The sequence below is a fragment of the Lactuca virosa genome, chromosome 3, assembly GCF_052849685.1.
Source record: "Lactuca virosa cultivar CGN04683 chromosome 3, Lactuca_virosa_CGN04683_v6, whole genome shotgun sequence".
Taxonomy (NCBI): Eukaryota; Viridiplantae; Streptophyta; class Magnoliopsida; order Asterales; family Asteraceae; genus Lactuca; species Lactuca virosa.
In genome coordinates, this window is record NC_136428.1 from 192033654 (window position 1) to 192054413 (window position 20760).

A 20760-nucleotide genomic window follows, 5' to 3' on the forward strand; every position below is an offset into this window, starting at 1 on the left:
ACACTTGTTCTTGGGCCGTGAACTCCATAGGAGCCCTCAAAAGTGTGAGTATCCCTTCTATCTACTAGTTAAGCTTGAGAAACACTTGATTCCTAGCCTTGAATCATCATCTAATGCATGAACTCCAAGAGTTTACGGCCATGAGCATCTCCCTTGTCCGTAAACCCTTGTTTGGTGCATGTTTTGGCCTCAAACTCATCTTATGTCCCAACATAGGATCGTGAACACTTAATGGATGCTAGATAGGGCCGTAAAACACCTCTTTTGCATGTTTCTTCCATGAGTGTACGACCGTATACTCGTTGACCGTATACTCATTGACCGTAAACTCCCATGGCCGTAAACCACCATGGCCGTAAACACCAAGGCCGTGAACACACTTGTGTGGCCGTAAACCCCTTATATGTAATCCTTTGTGATTGTAACACTTATATATAAGTGTTTCCTAGTTCCTAAGGTGAATCTCTATCATGATTAGTTGCTTAAACACTAATTATATACATATATGTGTCATTATATGCTTATTAGGATCCGTTGTGCTCAAGGTTTCACTTGACACTTAGCATCCTACAAACTGATCTTACATTCGTATCACTCACTGCAGGTGAGTTCATACCCCTTAACTTACCTTTTAAATGATTTTAATTGCTTTTATGGGGGGAATACAAGTAGAAACATTATAGTTATTATATCAATCACATGTGATTAATAACTATCAAACATATAGATTTCTTATACTTCAAATTGTGTTTTCAAACAAATTGCTCAAATCGTTTTATCAAACTCTTTTATATGCAAAACTCTTTATCAAACTCTTTTAAACTTATATTTTGTCAAAATCATGTCTATATAGATATAGTTATATAAGTAGGATTGAAAGGACTTAGGACTGATAACTCGCCTTATTTCCTGTTCCTTGTTTGGTTGTGGACTTAGGGTAACGGTTGTTTGTCCAAAGGTCGTTTGAATCTTAATTATATATTATGTGTATGTATATAGATATAAAGGTTCTTCATCCAGTTCAAGACCTTTGGGTAGCAAAGGTGTACAAACATGTTCATTCATACAAACAATATTACTAGTAAACTATAATAGGTATAGTTTAGGAACTCACTACTTACTATTACTAGAACAATGAAACATACAAGAGTCAGTTCATACATGAGTCAATTCGAACATACTATAAAGAGAAATAGATAGAACATACTATAACGAGAGGCAATACTCACTATAAAGAGAAACAGATAAAGCATACTATAACGAGAGACAATACTCACTATAAAGAGAAACAGTACATACTATAACGAGAGACAATACTCACTATAAAGAGAAACAGTACATACTATAACGAGAAACTATACATACTACACACCATACACTATAAAACATACTATATACTAGACAGAGAGAACATACTATACAAACACAAGAATACTATAACAATAATGTGAGATACTACTTCATGGCGCAGCAATATACTGTTGTGTCACGTTTTGTACCCAGAGTCTCTAGGAAGGAGAGCGTGAATTTGTGTATAGATCTATACGGTACTGACTATCCTACACTTTGCTGCTAGCTACAGTGGGACCTGCAGGTCTACGGGTGACGAATGTCATATCATTTCGACGTCTCGAACGTCATGTTATACTAGTCAATCAAGTATGGTTACAATCTTATCACATTTTACCTTAATTAAACTGTAACGCCCGTAGATCCGGGCTAGCAAATTTAGAGACAATAGGGGTCGAAAACGACTTTTTGACAAAATATTATTTAGAATAAATAATCTTAACCAAGTTGTAGAATATGGCTCAAGGGTTCCGTACATATAAAGAACGTTGAAATCCGAGTTATAACGAAGAAGTTATGGTCCGTCGAAGTTTTACGGCAAAACCGGCACGACACCGGGAGACGTAAATAGTGAATTTACGATGGATGACTTTTTAGCCTTAGAAATCTAAACAAAATTTGTAGTATACGTTAAACCGAGAACATACAAAAAACGAACGCCCAAATCTTACTTCGTATGAGGAAGTTATTAATTTTCTAAGATTTGGCTTAACAGTGCACAACCCGAAACTCGAATTTTAGATCGAGCGGTTTTTGGCCTACGCGACCTAAATGAGAATTGAAGATCTCATTAATAGGAACTCAAAGGTAAAAAGACAAACGAAAACAGAGTCCGTATGTAGACGTTATGAATTTTACGCGGACATTTAACAGTATAATCTTCTCGTACTGTTAAATTTAAGATCGGTCGAGAATTAGCCGACGGAGTCAAAATGAAAGTTGTAGATCTTATTATTACCTACGCATGGATATAAAGAACGTCGGAAACGAAGGTCGTATGTGAAAGTTACGGATTTTAGAAGTCGGAAGTGTGCTGTGCGAAAATGGGTGATGTGGCACAATCTTGGCCATTGCTTTCTCCCCAAGTCTTGCCACTAGATGGTGACATGTGGCACCAAGTTCAGTCATTTTTCAACCTATAAATAGAACCCCTCCCACCTTCATTTTCTTCACACCTTTCCCATTCTTTCTTCTCTTTACTCTCTCTCTCTCTAGAACCTCTCTCTAGCCCCGAAACCCCCAGAAAAGCCTAGGGAACCTCCCTAGCACGAGGCGGAAGCCCCGGAGTGCTCGACGGCTCCGAGAAGAAGAGCTTTTCGGCTTGGGAACGCTGGTCCAAGCAAAGCCCGGTTTTCTATAAAACCCGCTGTAAGTGAGCTACACCTACGCTATTTTTAATATAGTTTTTATTTAATTATAGTAACGTTATTAGGAACTTATAATAAGTACTTGGGCTATTATTATGGGTTATATAAGTATTTTTTTAACGCTTATATAATAGTAATAATAGCTAGACTATTAATTAGTCTCGGCGAATAATATACTAAACTCTAGTGGTAATAATATTAGGTTTCGTCGAAGGAAATTATTTTTAAGAAGCGAAGCGTTGTCTGAGTTCGGAATGACCACCTTTTCAAGTGAGTGCATGGTCCCTTTCACCTTACACATAGATATGAAGTATTTAATATAAATTACGTGCTATGTGTGCATATTTTCTGAATACTTGTTGTCTATGCTGGGTGAAATATTTTTATACACGTTTTAAATGATTAAAATTGTATATGTATTTTATATCTACAAAATGTGTTGGGTAAAACATGGGTAGATGAATAGTTGTCGTGTGACAAAATAAAATAATGAGAGGCCTCGATATAGATGTTATTGATGATCCAGTCATCTAGCGGAGTATAGATGACGACCACGGACTATTCTAGACATTCCAGTGGAACGCTAGCAGGCTCGCAACCTGTATGTGTTTATTTGAACTGTGTGCTCACTAGCAGTACTCCATCCCCCACATGGTTGCCTTATTTGACATGAATTGCTGAGGAACCCCCGAAGCATGTGTTGTCACCCCGATGAAAGTCCCTTAGACTAGGTCCCTTGTGTTAGATGTTTTAGGGACGTAAAGTGATGATAACGGGAACGGGTAATCGGGTTTGTTTGGTTTGATAAAGTTAATAAACTTATTTATTGTGGGTTGAAAACCCTATGTACTCACCAGGTTTCCCAACCTGACCCACTCGGTTTATTTATATCACAGGTGTTGATATGAAGTCACATTACACTGAGAGATTAGGGAGATATAAATCACTAGTGATAATGAATGTAAGTTCTGTTTATGCTTATGTTCTGTATTGGCGATGACATCCCAAATGTTTTAAAATGAATAAAAATACTTTTCTTCGGAAATGCTTTGATAACGTATTTATCATGTTTTACTGGGAACAAATTCCGCAACATTTTTATTAAAAGAGGTACTCTGATTTTTATAAAGCATAAACAAAATCGGTCTTTTCTGGCGTGAAAATGTGGATGTCACAGTTGGTATCAGAGCATTAGTTTAAGCGAACTAGGAATAAGGATTTATTTCTAGACTTAAACTTAGAATGCTAAGCAATGATGGTGAGGAGTGTGTCTAATATATTTTAGGAAGTACACCTGAATAGACACGGCCCTAACTCATTTAGGGAAGATGTCTAAATTGCTTTTATGTGCTAAATGATTTGTGATGCTTTATGATGCTATTGTTTGATCGGATCTATGGTCTGTTGCCGACCGGATCTGGAAACTTTATGTGTTCAGGTTTCTAAACGTTTAATTACGGTATTAGAACTGACATATAACTTTTCGGAGAAATAGGGAGAATTACACGTCGATCGTAAATAAAATCTTTCCTATCTTAATTCTCGTCATTGCACACTGAACGTCTGATTTGGTATATAGATCGAAATGGCAAGAACCCGTAGTGGAGCCGGGAATGCAAATGGGAACAGGAATCAACCACCAGTGATTGAACAAATACATGTTGTAGCAGATGCTCCTGAGCCAATTACAATGGCCGGAGTACAAGCCATGATACGGGCTATGTTGGCTGAACAACGGGAAGAGATGAGGCAAATGTTGCATGAAAATAGGGACGAACCTACAATGCCAGTTGAACAGCCCGAATTGAACAATGGGCAGTCAGAAGGAGGGAACTACAGTGGGATCGTTGGTCAAGCCAACCCACCAATAGTTCGACAAAACAACCAATATGACGGAGTCGAGAGGAATGGATGCAAGTACAAGGATTTTCTGACTTGCAAGCCATCGACTTTCACTGGAAAGGAAGATCCCATCGGAGTCATGGATTGGATCTCGGAGATGGAGTTAGCTTTCATGACTTGTGGTTGCAGAGGCAATTTACAGACCACCTTTGCAGTATGTCAATTCCGAGGAGGTGTTGTGCGCTGGTGGAATACCCTGGGGAAGACTCTGAGCCCCTGCAACTGACATGGGCAGAGTTTTTGGTGCAGTTCAAGCGCAAGTACTATTCAGCCCAAAACCTGCTCGAGCTAGAGAACCAGTTCCTGACCTTGAAGAAAGGAAGCATGTCAATTGACGAATACACCAACAACTTCACAAAGAAGATGGAGTTCTCCTTGCGTCTTGTTCTGGATGAGCTGACGAAAATCGACAAGTACGCAAAGGGACTTCCATGGGAGTACGCGGTGCCAGTGCATCAGGCACCTACTCTGGAGGCAGCTATCTTGGCTGCCAAGTCTGTGGAGGATATGATTAAGGGAAGAGCTGCCAACAAGATTGAGGTTGGCGAAAAGAGGAAGTTTGAGGGGTCTACGAGGCCCAATAAGAAGATCAAGTCTGGTTCAAAGGAGTTTAGCGGAGGAGGAAACAAAGTGAAATGGTGCGAGAAGTGCAAGAAGAAGCACTTTGAGAAATGTAGCGAGGAAGTGACTTGCTACAAGTGTAGAAAGACCGGACATTACGCCAACGAGTGCACCGCCAGCAAAAGGGTGTGTTATGAATGCCGTGAAGAAAGGCACGTTGCTAAGGATTTCCCGAAGAAGAAAGAGGCGGCAAGACCAAACATTCCACCGAAACCGAAGGCAAGAGCGTTCCATATGATCCTTGACGAAGAAGATGGAAATGAAAGGGATCAGGAATGAGGATCTATGAAGTAGTCATGTAAATAGTACCACGTGGTGTAGCCTATTAGAGGCATAGTATAGGTTGAACTTGAACACCTATGTAATCGTTTCAAGGAATAATATAAAACCTTCGTTTCGTTATCTAATGTGTCAAGTTGTTATGTGATTTTCTTGTATGGTGACTTGGGTGAACTGCAAGACAATACTTGGGACGAGTATGAGTAGGTGTGAAAGGTAGTAGAGGCCTATACTACCGGAAGCACAGGACTCACGCTTGCATCAGGGAAAGTCACAAGGTTACCAAGAAGCTAGTAATTGATACCGTTTTATTCAAATATGTCGTTACCATCGTTTCGGTAATGACTAAGAGGATGATTTTTATTCCGACCCTAGTGGTCATATCGAATTGAGTCCGACTACGATAAGTATGTTACGTGGTTCAGAGAACCAAGTTTGATGTAGCATCTGACTTAAGTCGGAAGATTGAAATAAAAGATAATCAAAGCGATCGGTAGAGGTATCGCGATAGTTGCTTGTAGCTAGAAATGCTACCTTTTAAGATGTGATTAGAACATGTATAGTCTGTTCTGGAAGACTCTAAGAGACCTGAGTCTAAGCATGGGAACATACGATGATAAGTCATTAGAATATGACACATCGGTCTATTTTAGTAATAAAATAACTTATCTTAAGTTTGTTAAGAAGAAGAAGCAGTCTCCAGTAAGGATCGAGATTGTGACTTGAAGGTCATAATTTGGAGTCTAATGTGAGATAGGGAGCAAGTGCAAGATCGAGCACCGCCTGCAATCAGGAAGTCTTAGAGTTAGATATTCGTTCGAAGAAACATCAAAGTTACGGTTATTACTTAGGATGAAGAGATAACGTATGGAGTCATCATGTGAGCCCTGTTTCGTTGATGATTCCGGGACGTAATCATCCTAAGGGGGAGATAATTGTAACGCCCGTAGATCCGGGCTAGTCAATTTAGAGATAATAGGGGTCGAAAATGAATTTTTGACAAAAGATTATTTAGAATAAATAATCTTAACCAAGTTGTAGAATACGTCTCAAGGGTTCCGTACATATAAAGAACGTTGAAATCCGAGTTATAACGAAGAAGTTATGGTCCGTCGAAGTTTTACGGCAAAACCGGCACGACACCGGGAGACGTAAATAGTGAATTTACGATGGATGACTTTTTAGCCTTAGAAATCTAAACAAAAGTTGTAGTATATGTTAAACCGAGAACATACAAAAAACGAACGCCCAAATCTTACTTCGTATGAGGAAGTTATGAATTTTCTAAGATTTGGCTTAACAGTGCACAGCCTGAAACTCGAATTTTAGATCGAGCGGTTTTTGGCCTACGCAACCTAAATGAGAATTGAATATCTCATTAATAGGAACTCAACGGTAAAAAGACAGACGAAAACAGAGTCCGTATGTAGAAGTTATGAATTTTACGCGGACATTTAACAGTATAATCTCCTCGTACTGTTAAATTTAAGATCGGTCGAGAATTAGCCGACGGAGTCAAAATGAAAGTTGTAGATCTTATTTTTACCTATGCGTGGATATAAAGAACGTCAAAAACGGAGATCGTATGTGAAAGTTACGGATTTTAGAAGTCGGAAGTGTGTTGTGCGAAAATGGGTGATGTGGCACAATCTTGGCCATTGCTTTCTCCCCAAGTCTTGCCACTAGATGGTGACATGTGGCACCAAGTTCAGCCATTTTTCACCCTATAAATAGAACCTCTCTCACATTCATTTTCTTCACACCTTTCCCATTCTTTCTTCTCTTTACTCTCTCTCTAGAATCTCTTTCTAGCCCGAAACCCCCCGAAAAGCCTAGGGAACCTCCCTGGCACGAGGCGGAAGCCCCGGAGTGCTCGACGGCTCCGAGAAGAAGAGCTTTTTGGCTCGGGAACGCTGCTCCAAGTAAAGCCCGGTTTTCTATAAAACTCGCTGTAAGTGAGCTACACCTAATCTATTTTTAATATAGCTTTTATTTAATTATAGTAACGTTATTAGGAACTTATAATAAGTACTTGGGCTATTATTATGGGTTATATAAGTATTTTTTTAACGCTTATATAATAGTAATAATAGCTAGACTATTAATTAGTCTCGGTGAATAATATACTAAACTCTAGTGGTAATAATACTAGGTTTCGTCACATTACACTGAGAGATTAGGGAGATATAAATCACTAGTGATAATGAATGTAAGTTATGTTTATGCTTATGTTTCTGTATTGGCGATGACATACAAAATGTTTTAAAATGAATAAAAATACTTTTCTTCGGAAATGCTTTGATAACGTATTTATCATGTTTTACTGGGAACAAATTCCGCAACATTTTTATTAAAAGAGGTACTCTGATTTTTATAAAGCATAAACAAAATCGGTCTTTTCTGGCCGTGAAAATGGGGATGTCACATAAACAAATAGGTTTAAGGTAGTTAGTACATTGGTAGTTACATAGATAAAACTACAGTACATCTTTATTTTCCCATTTCATTCACATTGTGATCTTCTCACATAAACGGTAATGAAAACTATATTTTGGTAATGATAGTCATACTTTGGGAAAACACACACACTTTTACAAAAGAACAAACATAAAGAACAGTTGAGTCTTGGTAGAAGACTACTTTAGTAGAAAATATAGGATTTTCTAGGAAGTTTACAAACATTTACATCAAGCACTTACAAACATTTACATCAAACATTTACAAGCACTTTCTTCAAACTTATACAAACAATGACACTAAAATACTTATGAAGTCACCAGCTTTAATGCTGATCTACGCTTTCAAAATAACTTGTATTCTCAGGTCACCAGTAGACAGGTACCGATGACCAGGTTTTGAGAAGATGGAGCACATTCAAGACTCATCTCTTATTTTGATTCATATTTTTGGTGTCTTATAAACTATACAGAACACACTTGTATTAAAATATACTATTAATGCAATGGATGATGTTGTTGCTTGTTTTACTATTATGCATTGTTGTGATACTGTACATGACGTCCTCCGCCCCGAACGTTTCCGCCGTTCCGGTTTTGGGGTGTGGCAAATGGTATAAAAAAACAATCACAAGTGAATGACATATGAATTACATGTGATTCACATGTAATTCACATGTAAACCACATATGAATTACATGTGATTCACATGTAAATCACATATGACTTACATGTGATTCACATGTAAATAAAAAGTGAATCACATATGAATTACATGTGATTCACATATGAATTACATGTGATTCACATGTAAATCACAAGTGAATCACATATGAATTACAAGTAATTCACATATGATTCACATGTAATTCACATATGATTCACTTGTGATTCACATGTAAATCACAAGTGAATCACTTTTGAATTACATGTGATTCACATGTAAATCACAAGTGAATTACATATGAGTTACATGTGATTCATATGTAATTTATATATTAATCACATTTAATTCACAAGTGATTCACATATAAATTACATGTGATTCACATGTAAATCACATGTAATTCATATGTAAATCACAAGTGAATCACATATGAGTTACATGTGATTCATATGTAATTTACATATGAATCACATGTAATTCACAAGTAAATCACAAGTGATTCACATATGAATTACATGTGATTCACATGTGATTTACATGTGATTTATATATGATGTCATATGTAAATGTGATTCATATGTGAATCACATGTGATTCATATGTTAATCACATGAAAATCACATATGTATTTTTGTGAGTGTTTTTGCATCAATCAATTTTTTTTTAATTTTCTTGTAGATTTGGAAGAAATTTTGGTGAATATTGAAGAAGTGAAAAATGATAAATTGAAGAAAATAAGGAAATATTGACACAAAGACATGAAAACACTTTGAAAAATTGTAGTTTTTTTTTAAAAACAGTTTTTATTTTGAAAAAGATGCAGCTTTCTTTAAAAAACTTGCAGTTTTTTTTTGAAAAAAATTACAATTTTTTTATTTAAAAAAATTGCAGTTTTTTTTTGAAAAAAATGCAGTTTTTTTGAAAAAATTTATAGTTTTTTTGAAAAAATTTATAGTTTTTTTGAAAAAATTACAGTTTTTTTGAAAAAACTATAGTTTTTTTGAAAAAAATTCAGTTTTTTTGAAAAAAAAAATCAGTTTTTTTTTAAAAAAAATACGGTTTTTTGAAAAAAATTGCAGTTTTTTGAAAAAAAATATTTTTTTCAATTTTTTTTCATAAATTCATGTTTTCTATAAAACTTAAAAAATCTGCACTTTTTTTTTTAAAAAATCAAAAAAAATCAATTTTTAAAAAAATCAGAAAATTTTATTTATTATGTAACTTTTTAAACATTTATATTAATATGATCAATAACACAAAAAATTAAACATTAAATGAGATTGGTAAGATGACGATCATGTTCTTAATGAATTAATTTTGATTCAACGCTCCACTTTTAGTTCTCGGGAAACTATGAGTTCTCAACCGATCTCATACCTATATATATATATATATATATATATATATATATATATATATATATATATATATATATATAGGGTACCCGCGCGATGCGGCGGCGCGGATAGTTAATTTCGGCAGATAGTTTCCATGTGACGATTAGTTTAGTTTCATTTTCGTGTCAGATAGTTCATTTCAACCTTCTGGCGGATTATTTGGTATCGGATTGTTCATTTCGGTGATTAGATGTCGAGGGAGATTACTTTCTTTTGGCATACTGTTTCGGTTAAAAATAAAGTATGTTGCTAATTTGCAATGTGTTGGGCGTCGTGCCAAGACGGTGATTTGTTTCTTTTAGGTGAGTAGTTCGGTTTCGACGATTATAGTTTAAGGTTGTAGAGGTAGATTAGTTTTCTTTGAACATAATGTTATGTTTTAAAAATAAATCTATGTTACTAAAATGTTAGTTGTTGTCTATTAGTTTTGGTGTAATCGATTTTTTGATATGAAAATATTAACCGAAACAAACCAAATAATGTTCGATAAAATTCGGTTTTAGTTTAATTATTTTTTTGATTTATTTTAGTTCAACTTGTTTAGTTTGATTTACGGTTAAATTCGAACAACATATGTTAAGTAATTTTGTTTTTTGTTTGTTAAATTACATTCTCTGGAAACCAAATTATTAAATTTTAATTTAAACTGTTAAATAAATATTATAAATAATGTTTTTGGAAAAAATATATATATCCCCAAAAATAATTATATTATAATTTAAAACAATAAAAGTCTTATTAAAAATTAAAAAAGAAATTATGAGTCATAAATTTGTAATAAAATAATAAAGAATACATTATTTTATTATAAGCTAGGTTAGTGGTTGTTATAAATTCTTATTATTGGATATTGTTATTTAATTTTTAATTTTAGGACAATTAATGTTTTTAAGTAATAATATTTGGATATATTCCAAAAATATTTAATATTGACGTAGAATTTACTTTTTAAATATAAAAGAATTTACTTTTTAAAATTGAAAAATAGTGTAATACTAATTCTAATTAAACAATAATTAATAAATTATGAGCCTTATTTTAAAATTATTTACTTATCTCTTTTTTTTAAAGATATTTAGTATTTGCTTTATGATGTATTAATCAATATTCGTTTTTTATAATGTATTTGCTCTAATTAAACTACGGGAGATTAAAATCCAATTTATACATATATTAATCAATATTCGTCTTTTAAACACGGTAACCCTAAACCTAATATCCTTTCACCCACCCTTAAAAGGAGCCGCCTCCATCACCACCGACTCCATTACTGTAATTGCCACCTCATTACCTCAATAACCAACGCCACCAGTCCACCACCTCATCAGCCTCTATATCTGGCTCCATTGCCGACACCATCAACTATACTTTTATCACCGTTGCAACTACCTCCTCCCTCCCTGCAACTTAAACAACCATCTACTCCGTTTTCCTGGACATTCTACCTCCTCCGCCTCTGTATCCATGCTTTCGCCAGGAACCCATCTTGTTCTTCATTCCGACCAGATCTTGCCCATGTGATTTCTCACTGAAACGGATCCGAAAGAAACCTGAAATAACAAATGACGGAGATTATGGTTCGTAGATCAACAACGGCTTGTTCTTTCTTTATTCATAGAGCTCTATTTTATTTTATCTTTTGGTATGTATAGACAATAATTAATTTTATATTTTTCAGAAAAAAACATGTTGCTCATAATTCTTTTTCCAGATTTTCTCATGTTTTCTGTTTTATTTTTTTCTTTAGGAAAAGAAGGTTTCTTATATCTACCTATTTGGTGAAAGAATGATTTGTTTTGTTCTTTTGTTAATTTGCTTTTGTTTTTAGTTAATTCAGAAGTGTTGTTTTTATTTAGATTCTTACATCTCCATAATTTGTAAATATTCTTTAAAGATCAAATAGAGAAACATTACTTTATGCATGTTTTGAACATCCAAAATTTGAAAATCCAAGATTTCAAGAACATTTTTTGTACGTTTCTTTATTTGATCTCTAGATAACATTTTCTTTAAACAAGTTGCTTAAACGAAAATAACATACACGTGACTATAAAAGTAAAAGTTACAAAGTTATAGAAACAATGCAAAAATATAACAAAATATTTCGATAAAGATGATCCAGACGATTTTTGCTTCTATGAATGTTGGCGGCAGATCTTCAACATCTCTCTTAGAAATTGACCAAATTTTATATGTTTAATTTCTGTCTTAGAAAGTACCCATCTTTTTATTTGTGATTGGAATTGCAATTGAGGGTTATTAAATAATAACATAAAATTGTTTTGTGTTTGTTTGAAGTGTGTTTTGTATCCGTTGATTGATTTTATGTTTGTCAAATTGTTTCTTAGCCACTGGATTCAAAAGAGTGATCCGTGTGAAGTAAATAAGTTGGTTTTGATTGGTTGAATCTTTTCCTTTATAAATCAGTAAATGTTTCAACGGTATAGATTGTTTTAAGAAAAAATTCAATGATCAAGATCATACCTCCTTAATTTAAGAAGGAAGTCTTAATTTCTTGTGAGTCCCTAATATATATGTGATGGTAGATTATTAATGCATTGAAGTATTGTATCTCAAGCATAAAAACTTGTCTTTTAAGACATTTTTTTAAGAGATGCTTTATTCTATTGTACATCATGCTACATAAATTGTTTTTAAGACATAAAGATATATGTTTTATAATATATATATATATATACTAGTAGGATAATCGCGCGATGCGGGGCACAGGATAGTTTCTTTCGGCAATTAGTTTTTTCCCGCAGACCGTTTTGGGATAAAATTAAAATTATGGAATAAAAATACCGCATCCGGTGATTAGTTTTTTCCAACATCCGGCGAATAGTTTATTTTTGCGGGCGGAGGATAATTTCTATTCGACGATTAATTTACTTTATAAACATGTAAGTCAGTTAACAAAAATCACTCTGATTGCGGTCATTTTTTTATTAACATGAATTGCTAAATATCAACTCTAATTTTTTTTTTCTGTTGAAGTTTCAATAATTAACATCATATGCATGTGGGGTGTTTTTTGCTTATAATATTTTGGTCATTGTTACATATAAACATGTCATAATCCAAAAAACAAACATATCACACATTGTTCTCATTGCCTTTGTTGGATGCATGTATAGAATGTTGACTTTGTTGGATGTATGTATAGAATCGACGTCGTTTTTTCCTAAATACAAAAAAATCACAATATAATTCATTTATTTATTTATTACAAAATATAGATTATCTTTGTTTTGTCCATTTAGTGTCTAGTTTCCATTTTAGTTTGTTCGATGATCTGGTAATATCAAATAACTAATTATTCATTGAGCCAATTATCAGCCAAAAAAATTGTTGACACATTCGTTTAAATATTATAATCATCAAATAACTAATTATTCATTGAGCAAATTATTAGCCAAAAAAACCGTGTCTCATTCGTTTAAATATTTTAATCCTCGTTAAAATCACCATGTAATCTTTTTGTTTTTCATTTATTTCTTTCTCTGTTGCAATCCAATTGAAACCAATTCTTATACAGAATATTAAATCCCCATAATTTGATTTTGTACTTTAACACGTACAATATTACTTGTAGTTTTATATATTTATTTGTTTTAGAGCCTCACACTTTCTTTATTTCTTTTCTTTCAGTTAAGTTTAAAAAATATAATACAAAATTTGAAGATATCAATAAAATTGTTTTAATAACATAATATTTTTGAAAAACATGTTTACGTTTCTAAGAAGTAACTTAACTTTTTTCTAAATAATATAAACTAAAAGTTTATGAGAAAAATGATGTAAAACAAACACAATTAACATTTTCCAATATGATTATATAGCAACGTTTGCAACAAAATTATTTTTAAAAGAGTTGCGTTTGAAGATTAGCATTCAAATGTGTTAGTAATAATCCAACAAACACATTATTAAAAGAGGGAAATATATGAAAAAAAATAGATTATAATTGTCTAAAAGAGTGAAAATATTTGCTAATCTTTACAAATATATAACGAAACAAACACATACAAATAATAAAATATTAAAAAACACAATCAAATGAAAAGGCTGTGGCTAAGTATCTACAAGCTTGATTTTTAATTCCTTTTTCAATTAGTAGCCCATAACACTGCATTTGAATCCAGCTTAAAGGTACATAAAATTCAAATAAAATTGCAGGTGATAATTATGTACATTTTCCTAGAAACAAATCAGAGCTGTCACATGCAACTTTCTACATCAAATGGATATGACAGAAGAAGGGGTTGATATTTATGTCCAGCTGTAAGTTCAACACTAATGTCCAAAGGATATCTAATATGTAAATTTAATATTATTACCTAAAATATCTCAAAACATTTCATTTGCAAGCAATATTATATTTATCTTTAATACATTTGATGTTAATTTATGAACCATATATCCTTTTTACCTTTCAACTTTTGAATCATACTTGTATGGTTTAAAAAATTGTTTATAATAATATTTATCAATCACAAAGACAAATTAAAAAAAATGTGATAATAAGCATAATCACATATTTGAAACATAAAGCACAAATAAGAGACAATCAATATTTAATCAAACACAAATTAAACCATTAAATTACATAGGAATATGTCAATTATATATGATTAAAACTGATTAAAACACGCTAATAATAACAAAAAGCATCATAATCATAAACATGTTAATAATACCAATCAATAAATATCCCAAAAAACATTAAATTTACAATAAACATTTTTAACGTTTCTTCATTTTTATCAATGCAGAAATATCCATTTAGTAAAGCATCATAAAAACCTAAATTATTTTCTATAACAGTAACTTTTGTAACCCGTTCATGTTCAATTAACTTATACTACAAAACAAAAAAAAACAATAACATTTACAATTTTTTTGAAGATCTATATGAAATCATATATACAGATCCAGATGAAAGAATGAAAGATTACAGTACAATATGCATTCTTTTTTTGATTGAGATCTTGCATCTTCATAGTAAAATTTCCTGTGCAAAAACCAACATACAATGGAAACAAACTCATATAAGTTTCTTCAAGCTTTGTTCAAAAAACTAAGAAATGCAAATCTGAAAGCAAAAAAGCAATCAAGGCAAAGAAATATATGAATATCTATTTCTTTGAGAGCTAGGAGGAAGACAATGTGACGTTATGGCTAGTGGCACTATTATCTTCATGTTTCTGTTTCTATAATTTAACACCTTGAACTAAAAGCATTTAACGACTTGAACTATATATACACAAAAATACATACACATACAAATCAAAACATGTCAATGAACAAAATACTGAGAAATCAAGATTGTTGTCGCTTGACGATCTAGATCCAGAAATCCTTTTGCGTGTCTGAGAGCGAAGGCTAGAAAGAGATGAACAGATGGTGATATCCGGATAAACAGAAGTAATGAGAGATGGCCACTGGTCATGAGGTCAGGTATGGAGGTGGTGGCGGCTGTAAACGATGGCCTCGAAAGTGGTGGTGGTGTCAATGAGACTAACGATGGATAACGGTGGTGACTGCTTGGTTTAGAATTTTTTAAAGAGAGCAAAGGAGTCGTGGAGGAAGTGAGACAAAAATTTAGAGTGGTGGATTTCAATTGTCTTTGGATTTGAATTCTAAACTTGAGATGTGGATAGGGAACATGGCTAGTCTTTTATGTCAATTACATCCGTTGAATTCATTTCATATTTTGAGGGAATATATCATCCGATCGATCAAAGAGAGTGATCCGCGTGATTCAACATGATTGGTGGATGAGTCCGATTTGGCTATCTCACCGGATTTTTATTTGGATGCATTTACGTGTTTTACATTATTCATTGCAATTTGTCTTTAAGACATTCTTTTAAGAGGTGCTTTATTTTATTGTACAAAATGCATTAAAAATTGTATTTAAGACTTTTGATATGTATGCTTTATAATATAGTAAAGATATGTGTGTGTGTGTATATATATATATATATATATATATATATATATATATATATATAGAGAGAGAGAGAGAGAGAGAGAGTTAGGTTCAAATGTTTCTACTATCTATTATGTGCATTTAAGATTGATTCTGAACCAATCATTTTTGTTATTTTAAGAAAGTAATTAATTAATATTAAATGCTGAAGATTTAATTAATACTCATTATATCTTCAACATGTAATATACATTAATTACTTTTTTAAAATAACAAAAATTATTGGTCCAGAATCAATCCAACATGCACACAATAGATAGTTAGAATATAATAACCTAACCCTATATAAATATAAATAAATAAATATATATATATATATATATATATATATATATATATATATATCTTTATACCTTAATAAGCATTTACCTCTAAATGCTGAATTTTAAGAGGTACAAACATTACTGCAATATTTACAAGCAATTTATGCATTAACAAATAATAAATCTTATCTGTAAACAAAACAAACTAAATATTATCTGTTCCCTTGATTTCTTCCTATTGAATCATTCAAAACCAATTGAATTGATCAGTCTTTTCCCTCTATACACGTTATAAGGCATTTCGTTGTATTTATCTCTCACCCTCTATGATCCACCGTCTCCAAGAAACCCTAGAATATGGGGAGCGTATTCTATCAAATGTTGAGCCTCCACTGCCACCGACTCACCGCCACTGTCATAGATTCCTCAACCACTGCCATGATCTACATTACACCAAATCACCACTAAAGCCACATGCTTCCCGTAAAAAGTGCATCTACAACCCTCTATTGGTAGCTTTGTATCTTGATTTATGATCGAATGGAGGTGCAGGTAACAAATCTATCAAATGCTCTATGCCTTTAGTGAAAATCTTAGATTTCATCTTTATTTCATAATTTTTGAGTTTCAGGGTATGTGATTTTGTTATTTTAGTCACAACCCCCAAATTTTGTTGAACTTTTCCATCGTATAGTATCTCTCACACACTCTTTCATCGCCTTCTTGAATCTAAGGAAAACCCTAATTTCCACCTTCAACCACCTACCCCATTAAACGACCTGCTTCACTCTACTCCTTCTCTGTAACCCTAAACCAGAGACTTAAACACCACTCACCACCACCAGTGTCTAACTCAGCCAATACCTTCCTACTGATGTTGTCGTTAACCCAAGCGATGCCTTTACCTAATCCTTCAAGATCCAATGACACAGGTTCTTTAGTTTGATTAAGATTTTTTTCAATTCTTCATACAACCGAAGGTGAAATTCTTGCTTGGAAATATAAAAAACTAATTTTGAACTTTCTTGGCATATTAAATCTTTGATTTCATCGCAATCTTATCATTTTCCACCAGGTTCGATGAAATATATGAACACTCGATGTCTCCTTCTACCTCTTTATCTCTCAATTTAGGGGTTTAATATGGCTTTATTCTCCAAACAGGAGATTCATCATTTTGTACCATTGTTCCAAATGGTCCTGGAGCACAAATGAAGATGATGGACGGTAATATCGTTAATGTTTTTGTGACATATGCTGAAGGACAATGATGACATAACTATTCATCTATGAAGGTACAGATCCATTCAGTTCTATTTTTTGGAAGCTAGGATTTTGGTTTATTTTAATATGTTGCAAAAGCTTTTGTGTTGTGTTCTTTGGTATACCGATCTGTTCACCTTCATTAACTATTATGGTATGTATCTTAACTCGAGTTACCGGACATCTCCACTCATTAACATATCGAAGTTGTTTTATTATTTTAATTAATTGATTAAATTTGTTCATATTTTTTAGCATGCAGTGGTCATCAAGGTGTGATTCTCTACCTTTTGGATAATGAATTCAACGACCGAAAATTAGTTAGTGTTTTTCATTTATTAATTTCAAGTTTATTTTTTTATTTATGGGTTTAAAATAGATGGTGCTTGTCCATATTAATATAACCAGATCATTTTCAATATTTAGTATTTCTTCTTGTTTTTTTGGATTTTCTGAGCTTCAGATTAATATGCTAATGAAAGCATGTGAGGGTGTTTTTTGTGAATCAGATGACTAGAAAGTGGGTTCTGCTCGGGGAAGCAAGCGTTGCACATGTAAGCAAGGACTAGGACCTGGCTATTTTCGCCATTGTATCTGAAGAAGATAGGTTTCACTAAAGCTGGTGATCGAAAAAACAATGCAGGTAATTTTTTAACTAAGAATCCAGTTGGTCAGTTGTTTTTAACTAAAACTAATTTAAAAGACCAAAACAAGATCGAAAACAATCATCAATATAAAAAAATATACTTAAAAGTGTTACAAGGATCATGAACGATTGGCTTTTGGTGTGTCCTTAAAAACTCTTGACAAATTGGTCGTACAACTATCTAAGTTATCATCAAACCTTTCTTCTAAGAGAAAATTGTTGGAAAATTTAGTATAAATATTTATATTTTTACTAACTTTGGACATATATAAATATATACATATGTTGTATATATAACTAACTCTAAGCGGGTTTGTGTTCTCCTCCACGAGGACTTCAAAACGATATATTATATGTCCAAAATAGAGTATATGTGAATGAGATATCGATACTCAAAGATGGGTATTTGAGAATAAATTTAGCAAAAAGAGAGGAATGTGGGAATGATTCCCACATTGATAGAAAGACCAAACCAAATAAGGTTTATAAGCTTGAATGCATGAAAGGCTTACAAGTTTGTGTCTAAGGTTATGCTACAATTCCTACCCGCACGCAGGGGGGGGTGCAAATCTTGGATTCCGTAGACCAAAAACACCGAACTCGTGCATGGGCGCGACCTGCGGACACGAATGCAGCTCTGAAAACTCGAGCGTGCGCTACCCTCGTTTGTTCTAAGAGGAAAACGAAGACATTCTACTAACAGAATCATTCTTTGTTCTAACCATTTCGTTTTTCCTTTTCTTCTATTCTAAATCGATTTTTTATCGGTTTTTTCCTGTAATCTATTTAACTGTGGTTAGATTCTTTCAGAATGTCTGGAACTCCTGCTGCTGGTGCTAACCCTCCTGTGAACACAAATACACCGGTTCCAAACATCATGGCTAATCATGCTGAGAGACCTGAAATTTTTTTTGGTCTGAACTTCAAGAGGTGGCAACAGAAGATGCTGTTCTACTTGAAGCATTCAGAATTTCTGTTCTACTTGCTGAGGGGCAGGCTGATGCTCAATCTGTGAATGCAGTGGATGCATGGAAGCATTCAGAATTTCTGTGCCGCAACTATGTGTTGAATGGGCTGACTGATGCACTTTACAATGTTTATTATAAAGTTGCAACTGCTAAGGAACTATGGGAGTCTTTGGAAAGGAAGTATAAGACAGAAGATGCTGGAACCAAGAAGCATGTTGTTGCTAAGTTCTTGGAATACAAAATGATTGACTCAAAATCTGTTATGAGTCAAGTCCAAGACCTTCAGGTCATCATACATGATAACAATGCAGAAGGAATGGATCTTAATGAATCATTCTAAGTTGCATCAATGGTTGAAAATCTTCCTCCTAGTTGGATAGACTTCAAAAACTACCTTAAGCATAAGCGAAAGGAGATGTCTGTGGAGGAACTGGTGGTGCGTCTTCGCATTGAAGAAGACAATAGAATGGCCTTGAAGAAAGGAAGTGAAGTTGAATCTTCTAAGCTTCATATGGTGGAAGCTGGTCAAACTTCCAAGAGCAAAAGCAAGGGACCTCACAAAGGGAAAGCAAAGGGCAAAAACCTAGGCCCCAAGGCAGGAACTTTCAAGAAAAAGTTCAAGTGCTACAACTGTGGCCAACCGGGTCACAAGGCTTCGGAGTGCCCACAACCTAAGAGGGAAAACCGTCAAGCAAACATGGTGAATGATAACATGGAGTTGGTGGCCATGATTACTGATCTCACGGCTATGGTTTCTGAAGTGAATCTCATGAATACAAATTCAAATGAGTGGTGGATTGACACGGGGGCTACTCGTCATGTGTGTCATGACAATAGTGTTTTCAACACCTACAAAGAAGTTGAAGATGGTGAAAAGCTCTACATGGGAAATGCAGCTACCGCGAATATCAAAGGTGTTGGTGATGTCATTCTAAAAATGACTTCGGGGAAAGAAGTGAAGCTTAGGGATGTTTTGTATGTTCCTGAACTTCGTAAGAATCTAGTGTCGGGTGGTTTGTTGAACCAATTTGGTTTTAAGCTAGTGTTTGAGTCGGACAAGTTTGTTTTGTCCAAAAATGGTATGTTTGTGGGAAAAGGATATGCCTTGAATGACATGTTTAAATTGAATGTAATGGTGACAAACAAAATGAATAATACAAGTTCTAGTTCTGCTTATTTGCTTGAATGTTCAAATGTTTGGCATGGTCGCTTAGGACATGTAAATTACAATTCTATTAAGCGATTAATTAAACTAGAATACATACCAAAACTTAATATTTACTCAAATCACAAATGCCCTACATGTGTTGAAGCCAAACAAACTAGATTATCTTTCCAAACAACCAAAAGAAACATCGAACCTCTTGATTTAATTCACACTGATGCGTGTGATTTAAAGTCAATTCCTACTCAAGGTGGGAACAAATACTTCATTACATTCATCGATGATAGCACGAAATATTGCTACATATATTTACTTAAGAGTAAAGATGAAGCAATAGACAAGTTTGTCTTGTACAAGAATGAAGTTGAGAATCAACTCAACAAGAGAATTAAAGTGGTTAGAAGTGATAGGGGTGGAGAAT

At 33.6% G+C, this 20760-nt stretch overlaps 1 long non-coding RNA gene across 1 annotated transcript; it reads right to left on the minus strand.

Moving 5' to 3' along the window:
• Window positions 1–11189: 11189 nt before the first annotated feature.
• Window positions 11190–12264, minus strand: LOC145166880 (uncharacterized). Its single transcript, XR_013740777.1, has 2 exons — window positions 12164–12264; window positions 11190–11589 (listed from the first exon to the last, which is right to left on the minus strand). It is a non-coding gene; the product is annotated as an uncharacterized LOC145166880 (long non-coding RNA).
• Between the last annotated feature and the right edge of the window lie 8496 nt (window positions 12265–20760).